The 13,790-nt window shown below is 55.5% G+C and overlaps 1 protein-coding gene across 1 annotated transcript in view; it reads right to left on the bottom strand.

Annotated features, from left to right (window-relative positions):
- The window catches only part of LOC309681428 (acidic leucine-rich nuclear phosphoprotein 32 family member B), a 239,592-nt gene that overhangs the window by 9,306 nt on the left and 216,496 nt on the right, over positions 1-13,790 (bottom strand). The gene's annotated exons all lie outside the window — the stretch shown is intronic.

Here is a 13,790-nt window from a genome sequence, read left to right as displayed (position 1 = left end):
ACTGCGCTTAAAGGGTGCGATGGAGCTGGTGGGACTCACTGCACAGGACTTGGGAAGGTCCCCCACCGCGACACGGTGCCACCGTTCCCAGGGACCTCGCGCAGGAGGAGGATTCCTGCAGGATGCGGGCACTGCTGCCCGTGACTTCATTAAAAATTATCTTAAAAAATAACCAGAGAAATCTCTCTGATCGACGACCAAGGCTCCGAGTAAACAGGAACCCGCGGGCGCGCAGGACCAGCCCCGGAGTCCCTGCTCGTCCCCTTTGGCAGGAGGCCACCGGCTTGCCTTGTATGGGAGGAAATGGCTTTCTGGTACATTGTAGCTAAGTTTTGCCAGTTGGCTCTCACAGGAGCCCTATTTTATTAGCGGGAGCAAACTGAAACAGCGACATTCAGCAGAGGGGTTTTGAGCTCTGAAGGGGCCAAACCCAGAAGGGTGGGGTTTTTTTTAAGAGCAGATAAGGGTCACCTCCGTGAAAAAAACCTCCCTTTGACACTGGTGCATTTTTTGCATCTCGGTGATCTCCCCCAGCTCCCTCACCGACCGTGGCTCCGTCTCTCCAGCCCGAGAATGCCCAAGAGCTCCTGGTGCTCCGCCGTGGAGCGAGGGGTCTGCAGGGTGCCGCACCGGTTACCCCTCTCCTCGCTATGTCCCAAAGGAGGTCCCCCCAAAACACCCAGCCCTGAGGCTGTGGGGAGGTGGGCAGATGCTGCGGAGGATGGGAGGTGCGGTGGGGGCACAAAGGCAGCAGGGAGAGCAGCCCACGGCAGGGACGGGCCCGGCTGCAGGGCCCAGAGCATCCTCTTACTGCCCTGACCCGCTCAATCACATCCCTACGGGTGAAGCAGCAAATGGGTCATGGAATCAGAGAATCATCTAAGGTGGGAAAGACCTTTAATCATAGAATCGTTTCGGTTGGAAGAGACCTTTAAGATTAAGTCCAACCATTAAGTTCCATCTCAACCTGAGGAGGAACTTCTCTCCTGTGCGGGCGGCAGAGCACTGGCACAGCTGCCCAGAGAGGGGGGGGGAGTCTCCCACTCTGGAGCCATTCCAAACCCGCCTGGAGGTGTCCTGTGCCACTGCTGGAGGTGCCCCTGCTCTGGTAGGGGGTGGGACTGGGGGAGCTCCAGAGTGCCCTTCAGACCCCCACCAGTCTGGGATTCTGTGATCAACCCAGCAGTGCCAAATTACCACTAACCCATGTCCCTCAGCACCACATCTACACGTCTTTTAAATCCCTCCAGGGTTGGTGACTCCACCACTGCCCCAGGCAGCCTCTTCCAGTGCTTGATAACCCTTTCAGTGGAAACATTTTCCCCAATCTCCATCCTAAACCTCCCCTGGCGCAACCTGAGGCCGCTTCCTCTTGTCCCATTGCCTGTTCCTTGGGAGCAGAGACCGACCCCCCCTCGCTACCCCTTCCTTTCAGGGAGCTGTAGGGAGCGAGAAGGTCTCCCCTCAGACTCCTCTTCTCCAGGCTGAACCCCCCCAGCTCCCTCAGCCGCCCCTCATCAGATTTCTTCTCCAGACCTTTAAGATCATCGAATCCAACCCTAAAATCCCCGAATCCCACCGTAACCGGGTCCCTCCTTCGCAGGGTGAAACCGGGCTGCTCTGGGCTCCACCGACACCTCCCCGGGAGGGAAGAGCAGGTCCCAGCACCCGAGGGGGTCCCCGAATCTCCCTCCTTTGAGGACCACCACCGGCTCCCCCCCCCCCCGCCGGGCTACAGCAGCAGCTTTTGCCGGCTGCCCCCGGGCAGAGCAGCTGGGAGATGAGCCCAGAGGTCCCCCCTCGCTGATCTGCATTTGTTTTAAGGTCCCTTTCATGTACTCTTTGAGGCTCGTTTCCTGTTCTTTGTAGAAAACAATGCTCCCCCCTCCTCCCCGCCCGTCCCAGGGTGGCTTTATCTCCCCTCCCCGTGGGCTGCGCTCCCTCGGGAGCTCAGCTTTAATGTTTGTCTTAAAATAAAAAATAAAAAAATAATAATAAAAAAAAAAAATCCACCCAACCCCTGCTCTGAGTTAACCGAATTGATTTTAAAGCTGCGTCTGGTATTTGATGCCTGGTAGATGCATTTTAAACCCAGCTAGATTTTCTACGTTTGGGCAGATTAAGGCGAAGCCGGTAATTTACTGGGCGAGCGACAGCGACGGGAAGGCCGGAGCGTCAGTGCTGACATGGGTTGAAATTCAGGGCTGGAGCTTTTCACGCAAGCTGGAGCGCAGATGCTGGGAATAACGTGTTGTCTCCCCCTATTATCCGACCCAATATTATCTGTTTGCCTTTTGTGCTGCTTTAACCGCTTTGTTCCTCACCCGGCGCCTCCAAATCCTGTGTCAACGGGCCACCACTGCTCTCTGCGCCACAAGGACCTTCTCACCACACCATACGTTCCTGTCCTCAAGCCAGGGACAAAATTCCCCCCAGATCTCCTGGTGGCTGTAGGTCAGCCCAGTCCTGCTGGGACACACTGGGATCCAGCCACAGGAGAGAAATGGGTACAGCAAACCAGTTGTCCCAGCTTCTCCTGCGGGAGCTGGGAGCTGCAGGAGCCCCCCAGGAGAGTCTCTGCATGGCCGAGCTCTTCCTCCCTCCACCTGGGGAGGAAGAACGCTGGGCACCAGTATAGTTTAGGGGTGGATCTGCTGGGAAGCAGTTCTGAGGAGAAGGATCTGGGGGTCCTGGTAGATAGTAAATTATCCCTGAGCCAGCGATGTGCCCTTGTGGCCAGGAAGGCCAATGGCATCCTGGGCTGCACAGGGAAGAGTGTGGCCAGGAGGTGGAGGGAGGTCATTCTCCCCCTTTACTCTGTACTGGTGAGGCCACAACTGGAATACTGTGTCCAGTTCCAGGCTCCCCAGTTCAAGAGGGACAGGGAACTGCTGGAGAGGGTCCAGCGTAGGGCAACTAAGATGACTGAGGGATTGGAGCATCTCCTGTATGAGGAAGACTGAGAGCACTGGGACACTTTTGCCTGGAGAAGAGAAGGCTGAGGGGAGAGCTTATTATGGCGTATCTAAAGGGTGGGTTGAAGGAGGATGGAGCCAGACTCTCTTCAGTGGTTCCCAGTGACAGGATGAGGGGCAATGGGCACAAGTTGGAACACAGGAAGTTCTGTTCAAATACACGGAAAAACTTCTTTACGGTTCAGGTGGCAGAGCACTGGCCCAGGCTGCCCAGGGAGGGGGGGGAGTCCCCTTCTCTGGAGATTTTCAAGACCCGCCTGGACGCAGTCCTGAGTGATGTGCTCCAGGCAATCCTGCTTTAGCAGGGGAGTGGGGCTGGATGATCTCTAGAGGTCCCTTCCAACTCTGAAAATTCCATGATTCCATGATTTACTGGGGTCACTTGCTCCAGAGAGACTTTTGGGGCAGTTTGGGGATATTCAGTGATCTCCTGTAGCCAGAGGATGAGATCGGGCGATGTCACTGAAGATTTAACAAGCTGTTAAGGGCATCTACTGGGAGACCAAATAAACCAGTGCCCACGGGCACCTCCCAAAAAAAAAACAACCACCAAACACAAGGAGGAGGTAAATCAAGTTAACGCAGACCTCGGCAGCCTGTAGAAGAAATTCCCATGATGTTTGTTTCTTTGGTGGAAATCGGGGATGTAAAACTTGCCGGGCCCCGACGTGCCGAGCCCCGGGGCTCCCCGGCTCCCTCCCGTTCCCCGCCGGACCGTCCCCGCCGGCTCTCCCGGCTGCAGCGCCGCTCCGGTGCCGGCAGAGGGAAGCATCCCCCCGGCCACGGGGGCTCGGTGCCCCCGCAGCCCGGCTGGAGCCCCTCGGAGGCTGCAGCCCGGCCCTGGAGGGTGCTGGGGAGGAGTGGGAGCAGGAGCGAACACCTCTGCAGAAGGAGACCCCCCAGCCCCCAGCTCGGCTGGAGGTGCAGCTGGGCAAAAGTGGTCCTGATCTGGGGATAAAGCCAGTGCTTGGTGCCTCCCGCCTGAGTTCTGTGACCCTTGTCCACGGGACAGGCGATGGCCAGGCAGATTTCCATATTTTGGGGCAAGGTGGAGGTGCCCGGAGGGTTTGGATGGCACCAGTCTCCCTCCAGGCACTGAGCAGAAGTGCCTGAAACAGGAGTTGTTGTCTGGGGGGGTCCCGAAAGGCAGCGGGGAGAAGGAGGCGCTTCCAGAACGAGATGTGTCTGGGTTTGCCTCTGGCCTGAACGCTCAGTGCCGTCCCGAGAGCGCGCAGGATTGGTACCCAAGTGCAGAGGGAGGCGTGGGGATGGCGCTCCAAATTATGCGCAGGATTTCCCCAGCCTAGGCTAAAGTCACGATTCTCTCGTATTTGCAGCGTTTCTCCTTTATTGGTGATTCTCTTAACGGCGCGGTGTGGTGGGGATATCGGCGGGATGTGAGCTTCCTGCACAGTCAGGGCCTCGCACGCTGCCTAGTGTGCGCCTTAATATTTTATCAGCCAGTCAGTGATTGGAAAAGAAAATCCAACCATTCTCCTTGGAATTTACCTGTCGTGTCCTGTCCCTCATGACGGTCTGGACCTGATTTGGCACAACCCAGGCAGCAGGCAGGTTCCTTCGGACTCTCTGAATACGGCATTCATTATCCCAGTCCAGGGGCTCCTCAGCCCAGGATGGCTTGTTCTCTCTGCTCTGCCGTAATTAGCTTTGCCCTGCAGTAATTAGCTGTGGATACTGGCACCTTTATGCTGCGTAACCATATAACACCACCCAGCTCCTATCTCAAAGCAGATCTGGAGCCACCTTGCAGATCGCTATTCGAATTTTCCGATAGGGAAGCTGAGCCGTGTAGCGGGGAAGGTGTTTATCCACCACCATCACCCTGTAGAGAACCAGTGCCCTTCGGACCAGCTTCTCCCAGCAAACACACTCAGCATCATTTCCAACGCAACCAGTGCCTTGGAAACACGGGGAGGGAACGGGGCCGGCTACAGCGCCGGGAAGAACGGAGAGAGGCAGCGGGGATGTCCCTGGGGTGGGATTTGGGCAGACGGAGCTGCCTTCGGCCAGGAGGGCACCGTCCCCACCTCACCCCACACGAGGAGTCGCCACCTCCCCGCTGCCCCAGCACCCCCCGGGCTGTTTGCAATACTTGGTAAAAAAAAAAAAAAAAAAAAAGAAGGAAGAGGGTGGTGGATAATTACTGTTTTTCCCAACTCTGCAATAACAGCAGCAGGGACCATCATCACGGCTATTACTGCGCTGCGCTACCGCAGGATTTTGGATCCCCTGTAAAGGAGCCAACACCCAGAGAGACCACAGAGAAAACCTGTCCCAAAGAGCTTACAAAAGGCATGCGACACGGTCAAATGGCCTTCGGGTGCCTCAGGCCCCTGGGTGCACCCTTGACGTCTGGGCTAAGTAACGCTGCATCTGCCGGGGTGGGCACCTCCGGGGAACCCCATTAAACACACCTCATCCTCCGCAAGAGCTGCGGCGGACACTTCAGTCCAGAAGGACTCACCACACAGGCAAGCAAGTGGGCACAATGTCTGTGTGTAGGATTCTCAAACGCCACCACTTTTTTGGCTTATATCTCAGAAATAGGCGGTTGGAACAATACCCACCTCCTCCTTCGGAATATCACCATGTCCTGTCCCCGCACCCTTTTCCGGCCACCTGGATTACGATTCAACTGCATCAGGTCTCAGCCAGCTCGTGACACTTCTGTGCAGTGTGGGCATCACCGGGTGAACCCTGAGATCTTTCCCTTCTCTGGCCCCGACTTACACGCCTCGCTACCTCCCAGCTCCGACACCACAGAATTTCCTGCTTCCAGCCTTAAAAACCCCTCCGCCTATTGGTGGTGTTTGGAGAATTTCTGTGAACAGGTCGGAAAAAAAGGGATTTCTCACTTTGTTATCACACCGCCGCTCGGGCAGAGCTGTACTTGCCCCTAATTTGCAAAGTTTGTGCTAATGTTCTGGTTACTTACAGGAGTAACATCACAACAAGAGCATCCCTGGATGAACTGGAGTTTATCCTCATCGCCTCCGCCATGCCCAGAGCGTGAGGGGGACCGCTGTGCTCCGTTCACAGGCTGCGGCGAGATTTCAGGATATGAAAATAGGATTTGGGAAACTCCGCTCTTTGGAAAATAGTCCCGCGGGTGCCAGGGAGGAGAGGCACGCTGCGGGTGGGATGGCTCCATCTCCCAGTTCCCATCCCAGTTTCCCAGTCTCGACAACGGGGCTGCGCTGGGGAGATAGGCAAGGACCTCGCCTGGAGGCTGGGTTCCCAGAGCAGCCTCCTCCTCCTCCGTCAACGGCCGTTGTGCAACCCTCTCGCCCTCCCTGCGCAGGGTGTGGGCAGAAACCCGCGCAGGCGGGTGCTGCTCGGGGTGCAGCTGAGCTTGGGAAAGAGCCCCACACCGGCACCGAAGCACGGGAGAGCCCCGCGGGCTCCCTCCCTCGCGCCGCGCCGGGCGGCACACGCTCCAGCCGCACGCACCCCGGCTGCGGCCGCGCGACGGCACGGCGTTGGTTCCTCGCACACCCCGTGTGCCGTCGGGGACGGGACGGGGATGGCCAGACAGGGCCGGAGGCAGACAGGGCCAATTTTAAACCTCAGAGCGGTTTCGGAGCCAAACTCAGCCCCGATGCAAGCAGGAGGTGAAGTGAATTGCACCAACCTGGGGTTATTTTGGGCCCTTCAGGTTTCCTTCTGCGTTGCCCGCGGGCTCTTAAACTCACCGGACTTGTTGGTTTTATTATTTGGAGATGGTTTTCAGTCCCTCTGTGCTCCCAGGGAAAGCCGGAAATTAAAAAAAGTGAACAACATAGTCAAGAAACGGGGAATTATTAAATGAATAAAGGAAATGTCTGTGCTGGCGGGGGCCAGCGGGGGAAGGGAAGGATGTTCAATGGAAGGCGCGTTCCCAACCGGCTTCTCCCCAGAGTCTGGCTCATCGGTTGCCCGTGTTTGGTGACTGCCAGCGGTGTCCCTGGGAGAAGGGCACACGTTTGCCGATGGATCGGCAGCGGCACAGCCCAGCAAATGGCATCAGGAGCTTCCTACGGAGTGTGGACAGAGGGGCAGCCATCTTCGGGGATGCGTCCAGCTCTGCGTTAAGGCCATCAAGAACGGGATCTGCAGGAGAGCGGCATGGTCTTGACGTGACCGTGTTTTATGGTGCAGGCAGCTGCGCTCAGAGCACTGCCCGGGCACGGGCACGCGGGCAGAGGCGGTTGAAGTGCTCGTGGGGGGACACAAGCATCGCTCCTTATCTGTCAGGGTTGAGTTTGAATCTCTCAAGGGATGCTCTCTGCTCTGAGGGGATCTCATCTGCTTTCAGAAATAAGAGGGAGGTTTGTGCCAGGCGGTGGCTGCAGGAGGACGGAGTGGGTTTTCCTCGTGGTCTCAGAGCCCGGGCAGCAAACCGAGGATGAAGAGAGCGGGACGCGGCCCCCGCACGCACTCCTGCTGGAGCTGCGCTGCGGCTGCTGGAGGCATTTCTGTGCCCTTCTCAGGCTTCATTATTGCAGGTGGCAAACTCTTCCGAGAGGTTTTTCTAGTGGTTCTTCTAAGTGTCACCACATCCTTGTTATAACAACCCCTCTCGTCTGCCCATGCGGCACTCACACCACATTTTGGGTTTCAAAACCACGCACAGAGACTGTGCTAAATATTAGTCTCCCTTCATTTCTGTAGGCAGGCAGAGGATGGAAAGCGTCTGGGATGGGATGCGCTGCTTTGAACAGAGATGGGAAACCAGAGGAGGCACAGGGACGTGCACTGGGAACAGCGCGGGTGGGATGGGGAGGCTGCGGGGAGATGCAGAGAAAGGGCCTGGAGGGACGGGAGCGGGGAACTACTACATGTCATTTCCCGCTCCAGAAGTGTCCCAGATGAAGGGCACCGGATGCGGCCATCAGGCAGCAAAATTGGCAAAAGCAGGTACTTTTTCACCCAGCAGCACCTAATTAAACTGCGCCTCGTTGCCATAGGATATGACCTCAAAAAATAACCTTTTAAAGCTTGAGATAAATCTCCGCAGGACTGGTCCGTTCTGACTGGTTTAACATGATGGTCCAGGACCTCCAGCTAAGGAAGTATTAAGTCACTGACCACCAGGAGATGGGGCAGGATTATTTCCTGCTTGCCTTCCTTCCTACAATCCTTCCAACAGAGCAATCCTGCTGCTGACGGCGTCAGAGGCAAACCCGTGATCTGCCTTCTCAGGCGCTTACAGAGTTTTAACGGAGGCACCAATTCCCCACGCGTTACCCCATCCTTCACCGTGAACCGAGGGGCAGCTTCTCCCTCCCCTGAAGCAGAGCAATCAGCTCCTGCTTTCTGCCCGGGGGGAGCAGAGAGTAAATTGGGGCCGAGGGGGGGTCCCCCCCTTGAGTTCTCAGGGACAGCCCCGGGTGAAGCAGCCTCTGGTTCCCAAGTTCCCAAGCCCTGTTGCAGACTCTGCTGTTTAGTCTCTCGCAGCCCTTGCACAAACCTTCACCGTCTCCTCCTGCCAAAGCTTTTGCGCCACTCTGAGAAGGGATTGCGACGTGAGATAAACACGTCTACCTGGGCGCAAAGCCCTGCCGGGCGCCCGCCAGCTGTGACGCAAAGCGTCCCCAGCAAAAAAGGAACTTTCTCTTCAGCTCCTTCCATTTCCACCCCTCGCCGGCGTCGCGCCGCCTGCAAGTAAAGGCGGGCGAAAAGCTGCAAAGGTGCGGCGGGGGTTTGGTTTGGTTTGGCAAGAGGTGCCCCCCTGCCCCGTGTCTGCTACGTTTGAAACCTTCGGGGAGTCGAGGCCGCCCCTGGCGTGGCTGTGGCCCGTGCCCCCGCGGGAGAGCACCGGTTGGGCTGTCACGGCACTGCTGAGAATAAGGCGCTATTTCTCTCTCCTTATTTACATAGTTTATATTTCCATCTACAAGACGGGGAGGGCGAGAAAAGCCTCTGCTCAGCCCCTGCATGTCCAGCAGCTCCTGCGGAGTTGCGTAAGCCAAAGTCTCCGCAGCGTATACACAACTGCACCGAGACGCGCATGTGACAGATGACAGCACCGGGAGAACTTCCTTTAATTATAACTGTTATTGCTGTTACTATTAGCAATTAAGGCATTTGTTTTAAACCTGCCTGTGTTTCAAAACAAGCACGAGGTGGTCACGTTGGCAAAGACTGTCGGGTTAACTGGCATGGCATCCTGCCTGGAGTAAAGATAATGGAGTGCCTGGGCGATTGCTCAAGGATGATGGATTGGTGGGGAATTTCTCTTGGACCCTGAGACCAACCCTCTGGGGCCTGACAAGGCTTGTGCTCCGCTCCTCCGGAGGCTGACTTGCACAAGTACCGGGGCCACGATGTTGTAAAGAGCAGGTGTTTCAGACATTTGAGCCTTAAAAGCCACACCTCGCGTGGGGTGCAATCTGTCTTTGCTGTGGCTACCGATGCTTTTTGGTTGCCTGGAGCCCCTGCCCTACCTGGTAAAGAAACACAGATATTTACAGCTCCGCAGATGTGAATAAGAAGGGGTACATTGCTCCCGGTAGGCGCTACAGCAGCGATGGAGACGGATGCTTTCATTTGGCTGCGTAAAGCACATCCGGCTTTAGCACGTCTCCCGCTGCTGTTATTATTTCTTCCAGACCGCGATTTGCTAAACAGCTTCCAAATCAAGCAGAGGACACAATTCCTGCCCTGTGGAGCCACGAATGACAGGGATTATCTAACTGTTCAGCATTAGCAAGGCTCCCAGGTCACCCGCCTGTGTTTTTATACCTGGAAGCATGAGATTGCAGCCCTGCAGCTAAAGTCCCGTACCCGAAGCAAAGGAGCTGGCAGCGGGATGGAGCCTGTCCAGGCTGCTTCAGGGCTTCCCCGGACGCAGGCAGAGCGATGCAGCAGGGCACCGCCGAGCCAAAATGCCTGGTTTCCCTTCCCGACTGCCCGCTGCTTCGCTGGAAGAACTCAGCCGAGTCATTTTGTCTCCTTCCAGCCCGGGGCTCTGCCTCACGCTGACTCAGCAAACAGCAAGCGGGGACGTGGGATGCCAGCGCTCCCACCTCACCCTCCCTGCCCCGGCTGCTGGTCACTGCCCCTCTGCCGACAGCCCCAGCCCCACACCAGCCCGGGCGATGGATAAAGACACAGAATCACACAGAACAGTCAGGGTTGGAAGGGACCTCTGGAGATCATCTAGTCCAACCCCCAACACGTACCTCTCAGGCACAGCTTCTCCAAATGGGCTTTTTTTTTAAAAAAAAAAAAAATCCCTCCTCAGCAGCAGTTGAGGTGGAAGCCTCCATCCGAGGTGCCACAGGGCAAGGCAGCCTCAGGTTAAGCGACTGGATTCTCCCGGACTTGCCCCCCGGAGTCCCCACTTCCCTGTCGTGGTGGGACCAGCAGCAGAACCGCTTCCTCACCGGGGCTTGTGAGTACACAGTCACACAGCATTTGCAGTCGCGTCCCGAGGCTGCCGGCTCGGCTCCTGTGAAACCCCTGCCCCTTCCACCGCCTGCTCTCAGCTGTCTGCTGCAACACCCCCCCGACCCCGCTGCCTGCCGAGGGACGACAGAGGAGCCGGGATGAGGCTCTCCAGATGACGGCACGTCCCATGTCCCAAAGTCCGGGACGTCGCGTGGGATGTGGGGTCTTGCAAGACGGCATCAATCCCAGTGGGTGGGAAGGGAACAGGGTGAGGAACAAACCTCTTCCATGAGGTTTTCTTGCAGATCCTGGTGCAGAAGAGACACATCCGAGCGAGCCGAGATGTGACATGTTAGAAGAGAGGTGGAGAGGAGGCAGCAGGTCTTAGCAAGGAGGTGGGGGCTTTGGGTGAAGTTTCGAGAGAAAGAAGTCTCACATACAGGGAGGATCAGGGGAGTCTCTCTGTGTACCTCTCACGTGAGGCCCAGAAAGCGTCACCCCTGCGCTCCTGTCTGCCCACTCCCATGTCAGCATCCTCAGCATCCCAGGCCCTTCTGACCACAGGCAGGAGAACGTAACCATTAGGAGAAGCTGAGAAGGAGGACTCACCAGGAAAGCAGCCTCTCGTTGTGACCTGAATGCTACTTATTGATGAATCAGGGAAGATGCGGATTTGTGACATCCTCCTCAGTTATTTGTTCATTGTGTGGCACAGGACACATCAGTGATGCTTCGGTGCTTGGCTCATGCCAAGGATGCCAGAGTTTTTGGAGTGGCAAAACTCATTCTTTTCAAAGAAGTTCACGCAAGCCAGGCACCACGTGTTTGGGCAACGAGCTGTCTTATTTTCTAATCTACCTCTGCCACCTTCCCTGGCCGACACTACCTCACAGGGGCAAGTCACCACCTGCTTCTCCCTGAGATCCCCTGGGGAACTGGGTACCCTCTTTCAGCGTGCGAACTCAGTCTCCTACTCGCGCGGTCCGTTCGGGAGCTACAAGTGAATAAGAAGCAAATTCATGCCGGAATTCCTCAAATGTGGCCACCGCGGTGCAGCCATCCGGGGGGGCGAGAGCAGCTCGCTGGGGACTGCCGCTGACCTTCTGCTTCAAGCCACGTCGTCTGTCCTCGAAAGACAGCCAGCCTTGACTTAGTTGCACGTAACGGAGGCTCTACCATGTTGTAATATAAGCTGCTGCAGTGGTTAATTACCCTCTCATTTCAAAACGCATGTGGATTTGTGAGGCTTTTGTAAACCCTGGCTTCTTTAGGAGGTGTTGCACAGCTCAGGTCTCCCAGGTATGCTCCTTTTTATAGAAGTATCAAAATAAATGGCTCAGCTTCCCAAAGAGCCAGTCCCCAGGGCAAATCTGAAGTGTCATAGCAAAGGCTGTTTGATCCCTACTCTTCAGGGCACACACGGACAGGGACAGGAACACCCTGGATCTAGGTCTGACCCTGCCCTGTGAAGCTGAACGTGGTGTCTCCACTGCTCCAACGGGAAGAACTGACCAAATAATGAGCTATTATGTTTAAGAAAGCAACGAAATTCGTCTTTTCCCAACCCTGCACGGAGGAAAAAATGTTGATTTTGTGGCAAAGTTTAATTGCTGCCGATTTTCTTGACATCCTGAACGGAATTCAGGAGGAAACCGTCTGCAAAGCTGTCACCCCAAAGTGTCCTATTCAGCCAATTCTTTAACTAAACGAAATAACTAGCTAAATAAAAAATAACTTAACAAAATAAACCAGCTACAAGAAGTGTGATTTATGTTTTATAATAAAATTATTTTTGATAATAATAAAGCAGTAGTTGGGGAAAAGCTGAAAAGTGGCTCAAAATCGAGGCAGCATCAGCTTGCTGCATGTTTTTTTAGCGAGAACTGTTTTATTGGGTTTTAAGCAGGTCTGTAAGGGAGGCTGAAGGGATCAGTCCCTCCCCCGGGAAAAGCAGGGTTAGGATTGGGGTGTGTGCGCCTGTGCAGGTTTCCCGCCTAGGGGCACACTGATGATTTCAGACTGCATTTCTACCCGCTCTTCCAACCTTTCCAGCTCACGCTTCTCTGCCCTCCCTCTCTGCCCCTGCCCATTTTGGGTGCACAGATATAAACTCTCCAGCCATTATGTTTCCTTTGGGGGACTGGAAGGTTTGCCTGGAGGGTGCTCATGGCTCTTGTCTCATCCCAACGCTTTCCCTAGAGACGGAGCGAAGGTATTTCCTGGCGGCTGCTCCCAGTTGAGCTCACACCGTGGGCACTCCTTCGGAGCTAGAGCGGCAGGGCAGGTTACCGCTCCGGCTTTGCTAGAAACCTTGGAGCTCCTGACGCTTCGCCTCACCGCGTGGAAGCAGTGCCGGTCCATCCCCGGGGAACCCAGGTGAGCCAGGCTGGGATGGGAAGCGCGCGGTAAGCCAGCAGCCACTGAGCGCTCTTATCGCAGCTTCAATTATTCTGTTCCCTTTTTCTTCTTCTGTCTCCTGTGTCCTCTATCCCTTCACCATCTCTCAGCTGAGGTCTGCTGAGCTAGGAGATGGGCTTTGCCACCTTGGCTCTCATTCTTTTTTTACCCTGTGCAACAACTTGCATGGCTGTAAAAGCGTAACGCAGAGCGCCAGGGATTGGGAGAGGGTCACTGCGGTGCACGTGGAAACCCAAGATCCCAGAGGGTCAGACCTCAAACCAATCTGTCTGCCATCTATTTTATTTTCCTTCTGTAGCTGTGATCTCACCTGCTCTGTGCAACCAGCCAGTCTGGATTAAAGGGAGGGCATTGTTAACTTGCAATTGTAAAAGAACGGTGGAGGTTTATCCACAAGTCAGTTTATCTGGTTGGAGCAGGAGGTTATAGTAGAGCTTGCTTGTATTAGGTGTTTTCTCCCTTTGAACTTCTCCCTGGGAAGAGAGGCAGAGGAAGCTGTGGTAGCTTCACACCTCTGCACACCTACGGGAACTGCTGAACTCAGTGGTGTTACTCAGCTGACACCGCTGTAAACAGGGACTTGACTGTTTCTCTGCAAGAACGTGATCAACTGATGAGTGGTTTTAAGATAAACTTCCCTTCCCTGCGTGAGACTCAAAGCTGAAAGGATTTGCAAAGAAAAGAAAGCTCTGTTTTCCACCCCTTGCTACCGGTGCCCGGGGAGCTCAGAGATGCTACAGAAGTGTTTGGTGTCACCCCGGTCCCTGCTCGTTCCGCGGAGCCAGAGAAGCACAGCCGGATGGGTTAGTCCAACGCTGCATCCAGGGCCTTAACTGCTTAGCTCTGGGGAATTTCTGTGGCTCTTGTGTACCAAATACCCAGCTGCTAGGGTTTGGATGGTGCTTCCAAACACCTCTAAGGTTGGCACCCATCTTATCAGCTTCTAGAATAGCTCCAAAGTCTCAAGGATTTGAAACAAAACATGCCAAATGGGTAACTTGATCA

This window comes from Vanellus vanellus (genome assembly GCF_965231255.1).
Source record: "Vanellus vanellus genome assembly, chromosome: 25".
In the NCBI taxonomy this organism is placed as follows: Eukaryota; Metazoa; Chordata; class Aves; order Charadriiformes; family Charadriidae; genus Vanellus; species Vanellus vanellus.
Note: the sequence above shows the minus strand (reverse complement) of the source record. Positions and strands in the feature narration are given on the sequence as shown.